At 43.0% G+C, this 17,825-nt stretch overlaps 1 protein-coding gene across 3 annotated transcripts in view; it reads right to left on the bottom strand.

Moving 5' to 3' along the window:
- LOC126412649 (ras association domain-containing protein 10-like) overlaps window positions 1–17,825 on the bottom strand; it is a 1,122,590-nt gene that overhangs the window by 212,690 nt on the left and 892,075 nt on the right. The window contains exon 1 of one of the 3 annotated variants that reach the window (XM_050082345.1): window positions 9,689–9,827. The exons of the other annotated variants lie outside the window; for them this stretch is intronic. The gene's annotated coding sequence lies outside the window, so the exon portion shown is untranslated. Of the gene's footprint in view, window positions 1–9,688; window positions 9,828–17,825 lie in introns of those variants that run through there. 3 annotated transcript variants of the gene reach the window in all.

Raw genomic sequence — 17,825 nt, 5'->3', positions numbered from 1 at the left:
GCACGTCCGCATGTATCCCGTGCCACCCAACGTGCTCTAGAAGGTGTAAGTCAACTACCCTGGCCAGCAAGATCTCCAGATCTGTCCCCCATTGAGCATGTTTGGGACTGGATGAAGCGTCGTCTCACGCGGTCTGCACGTCCAGCACGAACGCTGGTCCAACTGAGGCGCCAGGTGGAAATGGCATGGCAAGCCGTTCCACAGGACTACATCCAGCATCTGTACGATCGTCTCCATGGGAGAATAGCAGCCTGCATTGCTGCGAAAGGTGGATATACACTGTACTAGTGCCGACATTGTGCATGCTCTGTTGCCTGTGTCTATGTGCCTGTGGTTCTGTCAGTGTGATCATGTGATGTATCTGACCCCAGGAATGTGTCAATAAAGTTTCCCCTTCCTGGGACAATGAATTCACGGTGTTCTTATTTCAATTTCCAGGAGTGTATTTCTGAGATAGTGTGGAACAGAAATAACCAGTGATCCACAAGTTGTGCATGATTTTACTATGCTGAAAATACTTGAAACAAATACGTTGATGTTTTAATCATTTGTAAATATCTACGGCCACAACAGTCCTTCCTCTACACGTTTGCCGGCCGGGATGGCCTAGTGGCTCTAGGCGCTAAAGTCTGGAACCGCGCGACCGCTACGGTCGCAGGTTCGAATCCTGCCTCGAGCATGGATGTGTGTGAAGTCCTTAGGTTACTTAGGTTTAAGTAGTTCTAAGTTCTAGGGGACTGATGGCCTCAAAAGTTAAGTCTCATAGTGCTCAGAGCCATTTGAACCATTTTCTACAAGTTTCCTACCAATATTCACACACTTCTACCACAGCGTGGGATTAGCATTTCTAGAAACGGATATAGCAAAGACTCTGAGTGATGTTACTGCATATGATTTGTTTTACTTTTTTGGAGTAAACGCTTTTTTTTAATAGGTATGACAACGTGTGGTTCTTCTTCTTGAAACGTTTGTGCTTATGCAAGTCATTCACAGTGCCTCTTCCAAGCTTCTCTTTTCTCCTAGAGTCTATCACTTATTACGTCATCAGACCTATGTATCTGAATGTTGGAGAAAGAAAAATATGAACAGAATACAAGCAACAGAGATGCGATTTCTAAGAGGGATCCCGGGTAAGACAAGAACGACAAGTTAGAGAATGAAACAATAGGAAACGCCCTGGAGATCAAGCCTCTAATGGAAACTATGGAGAGGAACAGGCTTAAATTGTCTGGCTACAACTGAATGGGATCACAAAGACTTCCAACAAGAACCCTAGAGTGGGCAGAATCTGGTCGAAAGTAATTCAACGACCACGAACAAGATGTGAACGGAAGAGGAGTGCAATGAGAGGACTTCTTCAACAAAATTCTCCTTTGCAACTTACGTCCTTCATATATTCATTTTTGCTGCTCATTTTCCTTAATTCACTTTTTGTTAAGCTTATTTCCATGCCTTGTTCTTCAATAATTGACTGCCAGGTGCTTAGTTGTTTGTCCAATTTTTGCTCATTTTTTTCGCAAATCATCACATCATCTGCATACGCTATGATTTTCGTATAATCTGCTGTTGATTCTTGGCTAACTTTCCTTATTATGTTGTCGATGTCTATATTAAAAAGCACTGGTGAGAACACACTTCCTTGCCAAACTCCTCTGTCCGTTATAATCAATTCCAATTTCTTGCCGTCAATTATAATACATATTTCACACATTTTCTGTAAATGTTTCTAATTCTCAGTTGCATTCCTTTTGACAGTCCACCCCGATAGCTGAGTGGTCCGCGTGACGGATTGCCGTCCTACGGGCCCGTGTTGGATTCCCGGCTGGGTCGGGCATTTTCTCCGCTCAGGGACTGGGTGTTGTGTTGACTTCATCATCATTTCATCTCCATCCGGCCCGCAGGTCGCCCAATGTGGCGTCGAATGTAATAAGACCTGCACCAAGGCGGTCGGACCTGCCCCGTCAGGGGCCTCCCGGCCAATGACGCCAAACGCTCATTTCCATTTCCATTCGTTTTGATAGTTCCAGTCCATTCAGAAGTAGAGATTGCCTACAGCGATGAAGTACAGTGGTTACTGTATGTACACTGAGATCGTTACAGTGGCTGAGAAGTCCCTGCAGGAACAGCGAATAAAAACGACTGTCTACGTCCCTCTGGTGAACCTAGATAAGCCCAACAAGCCAGTAGTGGATAACCCATTTGCTTTTAGTAATCAAACGAGTCTTCGATCAACACTAACAGTGACAAAAGCTATGGTGACGTCAAATATTTTGCTGAAAGAATAGAGTTTACATGTGAAACGAAATACCATCAAAATGTGTACTGCATTCGCAAAATTTCGAATAATCAGGGGACTTTTAGACGAGGTAGAAAATACAGTAGGTTCTCAAGTTTTAGTCTTTACATTCTTACTCATTTCATGATGTAATTATTTAATCAGAAATCCGGACCATTGAGTGGAGCACCAGTATCTCCGACTGCGCGGTGTTAAAAAGGACGAAGGAACGAGGTGTGCACTATTCCCATTCTGCAGTAATTGTAATAAAACTCTCCTCTTGACGGGTGTTAGCCTTTTCAGGTGAAATAAATAAAACAAAGTGCATAATATGATCGCCAAGTCTCATAAACCTTTTTTGCCATATGTATCCAAGTCTGCCGTACGTAGCCAGTCTGTTATTTATAATAAGTGCAATAACGAACATTATGTTTGGAAGGTCAATGCACTTCTACCGACACAAGTAAGCCGTTTTCCCAAATGTTTCCATCTTTTCATTTGCTAGATAAACATTTCCCAGATGGAAGGAGCATCCGGGAAGCCTCCAATCACCGAAACGAGGTAGAGCGCTGCTTCCGTTCGGCTCGTTAAGTATCATTAAGTAATTTCTTTGTTTCACTGTATTGACGTCGGCCATTTTTATTCACTCTTATATCTACGTCTTCACAATCTACCGTGAAGCGCTATAAAATTACGAGTTGCTTTAATGGTTCTGCGTAATCTTTTATCTACATCGGGAAGTAATTCAGTACGCGTTACCTCATATAAATTTCGAGTTTTGTGAATGAACAAGAGGCTTAATCCTGGCACCCTGATTAACATTCGGGAGGAAGCAACCGATCACTACTGCTCTTTCCCCCACAATTAACAATGTCTGGAAAGCTGTACGCGGTCGTTCCCTTGGGACAACACGAGATAAAAAGATATTAGTTTGGCGTTATCTTGTGTTTTGTACAACACATGCCTAATGCACTACTACAGGTCAACGGTCTGGCTACAGATCATGGACCTTAAACACAAACTTTCAGTGGTTGTTTAGTGATATTTGCCAGTGTTTTGGTATCTGGGTAACCTGATTCCGGTTACAAGGCACTTCTAGTCTTCTGTATATATGCACTCGCAGCTTCTGCTATCAGCGTTGAATCATGAAAGTGAGTATTTATTTCAAAATAAAAACGACCTAGGCAGGACAATGACTTCTCACAAGAAAGCAGAGAATTTCATTTGATTTATTACCCCCATTTATATCTGTCTCTGTGCTGTACAAGAATGGAAATGCCGACGGTAAGAACTGTGTCTCTTGGAAACAGACTTGCTTAGTGCACTTACGCTACTTGTTTGTGCCAACAGGAATGCCCACTTCACCATTCGTCCTCAAGTTTGTTTCCTGTAATCGGTTCTGTCTCAGCTTTGTTTGGCCGGCAGAATTAGTTGTATTTTAACAGTGATGACAAACGAGAGTGAATAGGTTTGCTGATGAAGGGTTGGCCTTTGTTCACCAAGTGTAAGGGTTCAATGAATGGAATGGAAAAGTGGCACGATGACGTATGGAGCTGTTACCGCAGCGACAACAACACATTGCAGTACCTTTGAATGCGTCAGAGGGTTGTTGCACTACTCTGTGTTTTGTACTGTACGTTTCCGTAACTCCTTATTATAGGCTTTTTCACTGATGTGAGAGTACTTTTCCAGATATATAGGTAACTGGGATAACTGAAAAACGGCAGTCAATCCACCTATCCTATAATTTGGAGGTTTTAGAATGTCGTGTTTTTTCTTTTTTATTAAGTCGGTGGAGTAGCTTTTCTCTGTCTGGGTTTTCTCACATTTTTACATGCCTGTGAGGGAGATCACATAGGGAGTCGAAACAGGGCGTATTTTATTATTTGTACTACGAGGAGAGTTCAATAAGTAATACAACACATTCTTTTCTCGACCAATTTCGATTCAAAAAATTCGGAATTTTTGCGAGTATCGTGGAATATTTCCGCTTCAGCGCCTATAGTTTCATGAAGCTCTGATAGCTGACGTCGTTGTACGTAGCCTTCAAAATGGCATCTGAACGGAGGTGCGTTCCAAGCAGAGAGCTGTCATTGAGTTTCTTTTGGCGGAAAACTAGGACAGCGCAGACATCGATAGGCGCTTGCAGAGTGTCTACGGAGACCTGTCAGTGAACAAAAGCAAGGTGACTCGTTGGGCGAAACGTCTGTCATCACGCGGGAATTGAGACAGGTTTGGCGACCTTGTTGCGATTATGACAGACGTTTCGCCCAACGACTCACAGTGCTTTTGTTCTCTGACAGTTCTCCGTAGACCCTCCGCAAGCGCCTATAAATATCTGCGCTGCTGTGGTTTTGCGCCAAACTCAATGACAGCTCTCTGCTTGGAACGCACAGTTCTGCACAGTTCTGCACAGCCGAGAGGAGCACGAAAAACTTCATTGGAATGTTCTTCCTCAACCAACGTACAGCCCAGATCTCGCACGTTCCGTCTTTCATCTGTTTGGCCCAATGAAGGATGCACTCCACGGGAAGCATCACGCAAGTGTTGGGGAGGTATTTGATGCTGCTAGTCGTTGACTCCGACGTAGAACAATAGAGCAGTACCACGCCGGCGTACCAGCCCTCCCAGTAAAGTGGCGCAAGGCCGTTGAGGTCAATGTTGAAAGACAAGCATTTGCAGCCAAAAGATGGGGAATAATGTAGTGTATTTGAATCCTGAATAAAACCAACCTTGTAAGAGGTCCATGACTAAGGAATTTATTGCTAGCGCACTCGAGCAGATGTAACTTCGATGGACAGCTCATGCGCTGCCTGTAAGATGTAAGCTATAATAGAATCGCAGACCAGAGAGCAGTGTCGGCAGCAGTAGGAGTAGTAGCTCGCAGTCGGGCTGTTGGGTCAGGTCGCTCTTAGAGAGCAGTGGTCTAGTTGTATGGCTCACAGAGAGCACTTGTGTCCTGTATGGAAGTACCAAGGCCAGCCGTGAAGAACGATGGTGGTGCCTGAGCGATGTAGCATAAGGCAAAAGCAAAAATTATTATTATTTATTGCCTCACACATATGTAATTTGCAACAACTCATTTTTTACTATTGTTATATCAAAGTCACGTGTAAATAATTCTCAATAATTTTTCAACAATAATCTTTCTTATAAAGATAACTTTTGACAGTCATTCATCTGAATTTAAAGTTTTTTTTACTAATTTCTCCTATCCATAGTCATGCCAATTATCGTAAATAAAATTCGTTGTTTTTCGTACGTAACAAAATCTAGTGGCCTGCATTGCAATGAGCTGTGGCAGGAAAATTTCTTATAGGAGCAGATATATACGCGTTATCCGGTGACTTAATTAAGGTAAGAATTTTCAGTTTATTCAGAATGACTTTTCAGGGCCATGAAGCAGCATTGCTGACGTTAAGATTTACCAGTTTAGATTCACAGTCAGTTAATTATTGAAAGGTTATATCTGAGTCACATTTTTATTGCGAGGTTAGTCACCTTTTTATTCCGAGGTTACGGAAATAAACTGTTGGGAGGTTACAACCTGCTTTCAGAGAAAAAAAAATGTGTTCCATTAATCGTCGAACGCCTCTCCTAATTTGCTATTCAACACATCACGTACCAGTAACCAGCTGACCTGTCGTAAACATGGATGATTGTTGGATTGATTGAGTGTGTGTCAAGTTACAAATGCACGCATCTGGGTAACTTCAGATGGATTTTCTTCTTGCAGCTTTGCGGCAGAGGCCTGGGAATTACAACTGAAATTTGAAAGCTGGCTCGAAGAGTCACTCTGGTGGGTGTGGGAGCATTATCTGCGCGGATTTTCGTACCGGAAGATCTTGCGATTGGCTCACGCAAACTGCACGACGGGAACGCTTTTGTTCACATATTTAGGAGTTTAGATGGAAAATTTTGAGAACTCATGTCACGCAAAAGTCGTCCATAACATTAGTTCGTCTCATAGAAATGTTACGAAATAACCTTGACGGTAAAAATTAGAGAAATTATACACTTATCGGTCGTTTCTTTTCCGACATATCAACATCAAATGTTCAAATGTGCGTGAATTCTTAAGGAACCAAACTGCTGAGGTCATCGGTGCCTAGACTTACACGCTACTTAACATAACTTAAATTCACTTATGCTAAGAACAACGATACACACCCATGCCCGGGGAGCACTCGAACCTCCGGTTGGAGGGACTGCGCAATACGTGACAAGACGCCTCAAACACATCAACATCGAATGGCTCAGAGGCGCAAGGGGATGGTGGAGATTTCCCGACACGCATCGTTTCAGTTCTTTCTTGTCGGTGATTAGCTGATAATTTATTTCCCTTACTTTCGCCATTTTCAATCCCTGAACCAATAGTCAGCACCCCTCCTTATACTGTGTAGGCCAGGTGTGTAGGTCAATCAGATACGTAACAATTATCGCTAAGCTTCGTTCTACATATTGTTCAGCAGGCTCCAGAGGCAAACAGGAAACGCGCTGGATCCTTTGTAAGAAAAAAATGGTTCAAATGGCTCTGAGCACTATGGGACGCGTCACTTCTGAGGGCATCAGTCCCCTAGAACTTAGAACTACTTAAACCTAACTAACCTAAGGACATCACACTCATCCATACCCGAGGCAGGATTCGAACCTGCGACCGTAGCGGTCGCCCGGTTCCAGACTGTAGCGCCTAGAACCGCTCGGCCACTCTGGCCGGCCCTTCGTAACATTTGAATAATCCACATCTTCTACATTCTGGATATGCCTTTTGGAGGCCAGATATATGGGATGAAACCAGACACCATCGACAAAAGTTCGGAGGTTGTTCAGCGATATTTTATGGGTTTCTTAGTATGAGGGATCCATAATCTCTGGGGACTCTTATGTCGTTTGATTTCTTACCACCATTTGTCTTTCTACCTGTACTACACTGAAATCTACACAACAATGCCAGTGTCAAGGTATACACTGTGCGTCTTGTTATGTAACAAACGTGTTCCATTCAGTCACGATGCTTGCTGTTGACAACAGTAATGCCCACTTTACTCTGCACACTCAAACTCGCGTTCAGTACTGCCCGCTTCTGTCTCAGATTATTGCTCCGGCAGTGTTAGTTGTACGTTAACAGTGATACACAGCAGTATAGATTGGTTCACCAATGAAGAGTTGCAAATGTTGTGGATACAAAATGGCTTTGATGTGGCTGCCGTCCTTGTGGGAGCAGGTCACCAGGACATCACAGCACTGCTCATCCTGACATTCACTGGACCGATATAAGAGTTGCATACGACAGTCTCTTCATAGAAAACCTAATCGCACTGCTGTGTATCACTGGTAACGTGCATCTGACGCTGTCGAAAAAATGGAACTGAGAAGTACTGAATACATGCTTGCAGGTGAAGAGTAAAGCGGTGGTTATTGTGAACAGCAAGCACCGTGAGTTAGTGGACACCTTAGTTCTCGAAAAAGACACACAGCGAATCCCATCGACATTTTCCTTGTTAACCACATTTTTTCAGTGCAAATGAAAAGCCCTATGTTTCAGAGAGCATCTAATAGAAATAGCCGAAGAATTGAAAACAATAAACATCTTTCAAAAGCTATGTGGTACAACGTGGGGAGCGTCGGTATCCACCCTAAGTTGTTTTGCTTTGGGTCTTTTCTTCTGAACCGCAGAATATTGTGCCTAATTTTGGGTGAACAGTCCATGTAAAAATGATCGATAGTATTATCAAAGCAACATGCCGGAGTGAATGCCAGTGCTGAGCCACATCCCACCACCTCAACTACATCACATAAATGCTCTCTCGATCGAAGTACGGAAATATCACAGATAGTAAGAAATCTACCAATTCATCAAGATGTCGATGATACAACCACAACCAATAACAGGAAGGGGCGCTGTGGGAAAAGAGTTTAGCCTTACTAATGGGTAGACTCAAGAATGAGCTGGAGAATAAAATCGTAATGTAATGTGTATCACACAAAAACCACCGGAATTTGGCGTGTGACGCAAAGCATGGTCAATGGTAAACAGAATTAGAACCCACCACGTCAGTTGCACGTGTTTTTTGCATAAATGAGGTTATCAGCCACCCCAATTTTGTGATGCTTGCATAAGACCATAAGACATATAACAGAAGAATGGCCCACACGATCATACGATGCTCCATAGACGAAAAATTACTCAAATACGCAACACGCTATTTGTGATATTTTATACTATGAATACTATATTCTACACTCTACGTATTATTTTCAATGTATCAGACAGCCATATGATAAACAAATAAATTTCAGTGCAATACAGATACAGCGTTAATTTTGGGTGAGAAGTCAAACTAAATACAATTACTCTCTAGTAAGTCCCTTCTACCAACGTACTCAGAAAATATTTCTGAACAACGTACGAAAATTTGTTGTTGACTTTCGTGCTCACTCCGACTGTGTACTGACATGACCGGACAGTGAAATGCTCACCGGTACTTCGTAATTCTGCATTTCCGCAATTATCTACCACATTTTCTTGACATTACGCTGAAGTATTGCAGAATAATTTCATTCTTTTTCTCTTCGTACAGTTTTCGTTTATTTGTTCTTACGCGGAGGCTGGTTCGGTTTCAGGGGCACACACACTACCCGCGGAGCACGTGACTGGGCGCCGGCGGTTCCTCCGCTGTTATTCAAGTCGCGTACCGGCGGAGGAGCTCTTCCTTCCTCGTCGTGTTTGGGCGGGCACGTTGGAACAGGAAATGACGCAAGCGGTCCGTGACGAGGTTACTGCTAAGAGATCATCTCAAGGAGGGTGTCGTTGCGTAAGACTCTACATTCCTCTGTGTCTCAGAGGTCTTATAAAGTGAAGTAACAAGTTTCAGTCTCAAAGACCTGTCACTAGTTGTCAATTATATCGTACCACTCGTCAACACTATTTTCGTTGCTCCGTAAGGGCATTCTGCAAAGAATGCAGATGACACATTGTAACGTATTATTTTAAGAAATAAAGCAACTATACATTTTTTTATGCAGTTTTCGTATGCCAATTCGCGTTTCGGCGTTTTATTTATCTTTAATGTGCATGATACGTACTCAGTCTTCAGCTGTACAGCGATTAACGTCGACAGCACTTTGAATTCTGCAGTTGGCCTGCGAAAATTAACACATTTGTTTAGCTTCTATACTTCGCGAAATACTCACTTTCTACTCTGATTCTTGTTGTTCCGATTTCCGCGTTTGTAATCGTGGCACGAACACTTTTTTTACTTGTATTTTGCAGCAAAACAACGCATTATTCTCCATGTTCCCGTCTGACATCCTTGTTTACGTCGGAAAATCATATCTATGGCGAAAGTTATATTTTACTTTGAAAGAATTAATATGACATCAATATTATGAAAAGGATAGTTTGCTACTCACTATACAGAGGAGATGTTGGGTTGCAGAAAGACACAACAAAAAGTCTGTTACACATTTGAGCTTTAGCCCAGTAGGCCTTCTTCTAAAGTAGGAAACACACAAACATTCACGCAAGCACAACTCACATGACCACCGTCTCTGGCTACTGAAGCTAGACTGTGAGCACTGCACAAGAGGGGAGAGGCAATCCGTGGATGGTGGGGATAAGGAAGAGGCAGGGGTGGGGATGGGGAGGGATAGCAGGGGAGGTGTGGGGGGGGGGGGGTGGAGTTTGTAGTGCTGCTTGTGGGAGCCTGCAGGGCTATGGTGGGGATAGGGTAGGCCAGCTAGTGCAGCCAGGAGGGTTGAAGGGGAGCGGAAAAGGAGGCAAACAGAGGGGGAAAGTGTTAGATACTTGTAGGCGTTTTGGTGGACCATAAGGCTGGGTAGTGCTCTATGGGAACACGGGAGCGGATAGGGGAGTGAAGGACAGTGTAATCCCACAATCTATTATTATCATCACAGCTTCCCAATCTCAGAGATATGTCTTAGGATTTTGTTTCGCTCCGAATATTTTTTCTTTTTTTTCAGGACAAATGCTAGTGCTTGCACTCTCTTCCGCCATAGTTGTCTTAGTGAATGGATAGAATAAATGTTGTGTCTTATGATCTTATTTTAAATAATCTGAATCAAACATATATGAATACTTACTCAATTCATTTGTGTGATTTAATTATTCCTTGTCCTCATCTGATAATTTTTATCTTTTTCGGCTCCTATTTGTTATTGGTAGTCTTAATACGATGATGCAATGGATCGGTCGCCATTGACACAGTCTTTAGAGCTCACAGCACTTTCCAGAAAACGAACCTATTTTCATTCAGCTGCATCATAACGAAGTCCGATGCCGTTTTAAGAGCGTCATTATCTTGTAAAGTTGGTTCTTACACGTAAAACTGATTAATCATCTTCCCATAGTCACGTATCATCGTGTTAAAGATAGGCCAACAACATGCGCTTCGCCGATTTCCGTCGTTCACCTCATCATTATAATCACCATTTCTCTCTTTTGCCTTTTATATTCACTAAGGCCAATATTAAAAGTTACAAAACGGATAGAGCGATTAAAAAAGGTCTTAGCGAAAGTTGAGGCCAAGGGGTTTATGGGAACGTAGGATATACTGCAGGAAAAATTTCCACTTGCGCAATTTAGAAAAGTTAGTGTTGGTAGGAGGGATTCAGATGGTGTAGGCTGTGAAACACGTTGTATTGGATAGCGTATTCAGCAGCTTGGTGGTCCTGCCGTCTCTTGGCCAGAGTTTATTGATGGTCCTCCGTGCAGAAAGACAGTTTGTTGGTTGTCTTGCCCATGCAGAAGGCAGCACAGTGGTTGCAGCTTAGATCCCATAAGTACTTTAATAGCTAGCGCTGTATTAGGTAGGATAGGTAATGCCTATGGCACGGGTGAAGAAGGTGGTGGTGGTAGGATGTATGGGACAGGTCTTGCATCTGGGTCTACTGCACGGATATGAGCCATGAGTCAAGGGGTTGGGAGCAGTTGTGGAATAGAGATGTTCGTGGATATTTCGATAAATTAGAATGTGAAATGAAGCTGGAAGCTTAAGATATGTGCTTTAAAATGACTCACAGCTGAAATTGGCCAACCCTACGGAAAATAAAATGAATACAGCCTAATTGGAACATGTTTCCACTCTCAAAAGGTATTGTGTAGGTTCGGTGGGCGGCGGAATATCATTGGGAGAGGGGTGGGAAGGGAAGTGGGTAAAATATTTCTCACTTCAGGGCACGACGAGAGGTAGTCGAAACTCTGGCGGAGAATGTGGTTCAGATGCTTTGGTCATGGGTAGTACTGAGTCACGAGGGGAGTCCTCCTTCCATTAATAGTGATGAGCAGGGCGCCTTGTGGAAGAGGAACAGGAACGGTGGAGAGTTGGTGGAAAAAATGTTTCATGTCTTTTATATAGGTAGGTAGGTTAAGGGTTGTAGGCTGAAGGTGTTGGTCTACGAGAGCACACATTCTCTCAACGGGGACACAGTAACCCGCCACATTAGAGCATGGTCTGATGAGACCTTCATAGACCGAAATTATTCTCCGAACCTTGTATAGAAAATGATCTGCTGTGCCTTTTCTCTTCACTCACCTACCGCCTCCCTCGTTCCAACTGGAGCACTCCCATCATGACTGACTACCATTCATCAGAGTACCCTAGGTTCACGTTAATTTGGGTGTTAGGTGGTCCGGAGTCTGTTGCGTCGTTGGATTGGTTGGTTGCTTGATTTAGGGGGAGGAGACCAAACAGCGAGGTCTTCAATCCCACAGGATTAGGGAAGGATAGGAAAGCAAGTTGGCCGTGCTCTTTCAAAGGCATTTGCCTGAAGCGATTTAGGGAAATCATGGGAAACCTAAATCGGGATGGTCGGATGTTGGCTTGGACCGTCATCCTCCCCGAAGCGAGTCCAGTGTGCAAACCACCGTGCTACCTCGCATGGACCGTTGTTCGAGCAGTATTGTAGTTTCAGTTGTGTATTTTTTGCACTGTAAATTACTCGCAACTCTGAGTATTTATTACGGCGTCTTAATAATTACACCAATAACTTCACTTTCGTGTTTACTGCTATTGCGCTGTTTGCAGCGTACGTATGGTTCAGTACATTGTCCAACACATCGAATTAATGGAAGCCGGCTACTCAGAAATGATGTTGCGAAAATGATCTCTGCTATCGTTCAGCGTATAGAAGTAGATAGAAGTAGTCTGCGAGTCCGAGACAATATTTCTACATCCGTTAAGATGTTCGGCCGATTTTTCCAGTATCTTAGAGACACAATTTCTCTGGCATCCCAATAAGTAAACGTTGGACCTGCTCGTTCAGCCCGGACGCCACAGATGGACCGTTAGCTTGTAACTGCAGAACCAAACAACTGAATATAGACCACGTGACACACTGACTGATGTGCACCTAAGGTGATGTGGTAAAAAAAAATGTACGTTAAAATACATTGCTGACCGAGCGCTGGAGTTACGACTGTGCTCAGATACACAAACGTTGCTCAGCCTCTCCCATGAACAAAATGTTCATTACTCAGAAACTATGCATTTTTGGAACTTCTGTTAGCTACCATCTCGACACTCATAGGCAGCAGCTGTGAGGAACCGTGGCGACTACTCGGAGAGTTCCCAACTTTAACACAACTGCAGTTTCAGGCTTCCGGCTTCATGGCTTACAGCAATCGAGCAGGCAGCTAATCGTAAGCGAGGCGCTGTAAACACAAACATCTCAGCTGCCACAGTGTAAACAGAAATATTGTGCTTGGGGAAATGTTTGACAACACTCACCTCCGCACTCATCGAGGTCGGTGCCTCGTACAACAACAACGGCAAGTAGGCGGATCAGTAACAGTAACGAATGATGGGAGCTATAGATTAATGTGGAGCTACTGTGCAACTAGTCAATCGCGTTATTTGAAGGTAAAATCCACGATTGCAGTCCTCTGATATACGCTTTATTCAGATGATGTACAGTCACTAAGAAAGGCACTTCTCAAAGAAAACCATGTAGTGGATAAGAAATGTTTACACACCGAATGCTTGGTGAATGTTTAAGACGAGTTTAGATTAGTACCCCTCAAGTTATTGGTACTGTAGTGACCTCTTTCTTCCATTTTCTTTGTGAATCAAATGAAATGGTTTCATGCACACTCTGAATCACGAGCGCTTGACTCTGGCGTTTCACTATAACATTTGGTAACCTTTTTGAATTATTGGTTTGTCAGAGTTGCTCTCTCTAACTATAAGACGCATTCAAAAAGAAACGATCCGGGTGCTGTAAAACGAAACCTCTCAAAGGATCGTAATCTCATTGTCAGTTGAAGAAGTATGGTCCTTTACCAGCGCTTAGGTACAAAACTTGGCACTTAAGAGACACGGGCGCAGACTCTCTTTAACTGTTGTTATTGTTGTGGTCTTCAGTCCCGAGACTGGTTTGATGCAGCTCTTTAACTACAGAACGAAAACGTGCGCGCGTTGACCGTCCACTGCCCTCAGTCGTGCCGAAAACAGTGAAGTGGTGGCTTCAAAATGTGAGCTCGTGAGTATGGTGCGTTTCCTGACAGCGGAAGGAGTACAGGGATCGAAAATTCATGGTTGCAAAATGATTTAGGCAAGATATCTATACGAAGCAAGCTGCAATTGATCCTAAATAATGAAAAGCGTGAGGTCATCAAAATGAGTACCAAAAGGAATATGTTTAATTCCTGTTACAAAATATATCAAACAAATCTAAATGCTGACAATTCAACTAAATATTTAGGAATTACGATTACGGGTAACTTTAAATGAAACGATCACCTTGATAATGTTGTAGGGAAAGCTAAACAAAGACTGCGTTTTATTGGCAGAACACTTACAAGATTCAATGGGTCAAGTAACGGGGCTATATACACTACGCTTGTTCTTCCCCTGCTACAGTACTGCTATAACGTAAGTGATCCTTAACGAACGGGATTGACGGAAGACATCAAAGAAGTTAAAGAAGGGCAGCTCGTTTTGTATCATTACGAATAGGGGGGACAGTGTCACGGATATGATACGTGAGTTGGCGTGACAATCATCAAACCAAAGGTGTTTTTCATTGCGGCGAGATGCTTTCACGAAATTTCAATCTCCAACGTTCTTCTCCAAATCAAAAAACAAAACGTTTTGTTAAGACCCACTTGAGAAGATTTGATCATTGTAATACAGTAAAAGAAACAGTAGCAACGCCAGAAGACAGTATCGATTTGCAGAAGCACCTAGATGACTCATGAGTGTGCAGGCTCTGGCAGTTAAACCTGAACGCATACACAGGAGGAGAAGTCCACTAGTGTACAACTACACTGCTATGACAAACTACTGGGAACAGTAATCACAACAAAATATCTTGCAGTATTTGTCCGGAGCGACCTTAAGTGGAATGACCACATAAAAAAAAAATAGCAGAAAAGGCAGATGCCAAACTGAGATTCACAGGAAGAATCTTAAACAGCGCATAGGTTCCAAATTAGCCGCTATAGCAGGGGTGTCCAACATTTTTGCTTACCTGGGCCACGTTTGAAGAAGGCGAATAATTTTGGCCAGACATAATATACTAGACACCAACAATAGCCGCCGAGCAAGAAAAAATTTGCGTTTATTTTCCCCGCGCGCTGTTCGAGAGTGGAACGGCAGTGAAATTGTGTGCATTCCAGGGTATTAATGTAGATGCAGGTGTAGATGAAAGAAAGGCATAAGTGTACCGGGAGTACTGGAAGGTTCATGGTGTGGAACAATCCATTCAGGGAAGGACGAATGTTACAAATGCTGTTGGCCGATGATACGCGGTCTGATACGCGACACCGAATAACCGGTGCCATTGTTCAACAGATGGCGTTGTGGTAGCAGCCACTGTCGCAGAAGTCGGACTGAGAGTTGGAAGTGTTCAGGCAATAAGCAAGAACAGACTGTTTCTCCGCAAATAGGTCGTCGAGTGGTGCCTCACAGGTTTCAACAAGCACGGGGAGCATGTCAGCGGGACTCTCTTTTGAACATCTGCAGTGCTATGTCAGGAAAGGGAATGAATTATTACAATGAGTGGTCGCAGGAGACGAGATATGGTGTCTTCACTTCGAACCAGAGTGAAAAATGTGGTCATCATATGAAACGAGCAGCGTCGTCGGCACCCAAAACGCGCTACACTCTTTTGCTCTTCTTTTCATTGTTTTCATCACGGCTGAGTACAGTCAGTGCGCCCACGCGATCGCTCTCTCGTCACGTGGGTCTCCGCCTGTATGCCTGTCGCGCAGGGGCGTCCAACCCGCGGCCTGCGGGTCGTATGCGGCCTAAGGCAAGTTATCAACGCGGCTCAAGATACGAGCACCTATCACACGATCGATAGAAAAGAAAATCAGTTTATGTAAAGTTATGATAAATTGAATATTTTCAATTTGAAACTGCCGCCACAAGATGCTATTCTTTCACTTGTCCATCCTGTTTTGTCTCTTTCTTTCTCTCTCTCTCTTTATTTATTTCCTCGGCTGTTATTGTTGGAGTTAAGTATAATATGTGTGGCCCAAAAATAATCGCCTTCTTCAAATGCGGCCCTGGTAAGCAAAAATGTTGGACACCCCTGCTACAGCTGCTAATTTGGAGCCTAAGCGCTCTTGTGGTGGCAGCACATTCTTCTACTAAGAATAGCGTTGCGATCCTTTTAGGAGTCCTAATTTTACAGCCCACGCCTTGTTTCTTTTTGAATGCATCTTGTACCACTTCATCGTAGCTAACAGGAAGTCATGACGGTTTGTGAATTGAACAAGGTAGAATGTCGTCAAACTTATTTTTAGAAAGGATAACACTTTATGCCTGGAATATTACCACATTTATTTTGTTTTCACTATCGAGATTTCGGCATACAGTGCTATTTTCAAGTGATTACTCTTTTAGTATGTTAATGAGTGCTCCTTTTAAGAGTATACTCTCCTCGTGTCATTCATGTTTAAACATACCCTGTGTATAATATAGCAGGTGTCTTCGTCATTAAAAAAATAAAAATAACAAAATAGAAAAAACGTAGAACCTCATGTAATAGTTGTTATCAAATCCATGCTATCTGAGCACATAATTTAAGCCTGCGTCCACCAAGTGTAGACATAGCATTACAAGAATCAAAGTTCCTGTAATCAAGTTTCCGGTACTTTTATTACATCATTAACTTTTAATGACAAGGTACATGTGCCTGCAAGATAATGCGGAGAGCTTTGACTCTTGAAAAGCGTTGTCGTGTATAAATGTCTTTCACAATTCCCGAACATTACTGTTACACCAAGTGTAATTAAGGCCGGCAGGTTTCTGGACCTGTTCTGGACCAGACAACGCAGCTGTAAGCAGGTGATTGCTGTTGCGAAATGCGAGGGGAAGTTCAGAATAAAACGCTTCCGGGATCGGTGGCACACGATTTACAAAATAAACACACAATAGGCGTAAACAAAAGAAAAGATGTTACATTATTTGAATATACTATCACGCACCTATCACTGGAAACACTTACAACTGATCCCTTCCCTTTCCTCCCCCCCCCCCCCCCCCACTCCCCTCCACCGTCTCCTTTCATAGTTCCCCCGTGAATGGCGCGCGGGAAGAATGATTGTGGGAAGCCCCCATGCGAGGTCTAATATCAGGAATTTTCTTGTCGTAGCCATTTCGGAAGAAGTGTATGGAAGGAAGTAATACGTTGCACGACTCTTCGCGGAAAGAATCTCAATGTGTGATGCACAGCGCCTCGGTTGTAGTGTCTGCCACTGAAGTTTGCTGAGCATCTCTGTAACGCTCCCGCTCCGACTAAACGATCCCATTACGAAACGCACCGCTTTTCGTTGCATTTTGTCTATTTCGTCTATCAGTCCTACTTGGCAATGATCTCAGGTTGACGATCAATATTCAAGAATCGGTCGAACAAGTCCCTCGTAAGCCACTTCTTCATTGGATTCTTCCGAGAATTTCAGTCTGTATAACTGCCCACGTCGTGTTGTGCCGATTCCACTGTAGCTTGAATGGATTTTTAAGTTTGTTTTATATGCCCGCCTTCTAATTTCACCACACAAGTCTCCAGGGTTGAGCAGTTATTGCCCGATGACGACACGCAATATAGTTTGTTAAAGCGGAGTTCGTAGTTATTAATAATGTTTTTAGATTTAATCTTATTACTCGTACAGAGACTCAACGTTCCTTTAACAGCGCGTCGTCAAAATAAGTATTAAATGCTAATGTCTTTGCAATACATAATGTCGACTATTGAGTTAAAGTTCGTACCTATTTTGCCATTTTAGAGAAGAGAAACCTTAAGCGTTTCTGCTTCTATAGTTTCAGTATCAAATATTCACTAATTTCAATTTACTTCCTATCTCAGTTCAGTATTTAACACAAATTATATATCAATGTCATTTCAGAGATATTACGTCGGTTCCACGCTAACGGAATAAGACGTAATTGTCATTTTACATCACTTTTTCTTATGACGTAAATGTTAATGAATGATCACTATCTAGGAGAAAAGAGGGATTGATCCTAATCATGAGACAATAGCTTTTAATGAGCCCGCAATCGTTAATTAAATAAAAAGTCACGTT

The sequence above is a fragment of the Schistocerca serialis genome, chromosome 7 (assembly GCF_023864345.2).
Source record: "Schistocerca serialis cubense isolate TAMUIC-IGC-003099 chromosome 7, iqSchSeri2.2, whole genome shotgun sequence".
Taxonomy (NCBI): domain Eukaryota; kingdom Metazoa; phylum Arthropoda; class Insecta; order Orthoptera; family Acrididae; genus Schistocerca; species Schistocerca serialis.
This window is presented reverse-complemented; position numbering and strand designations above follow the sequence as displayed.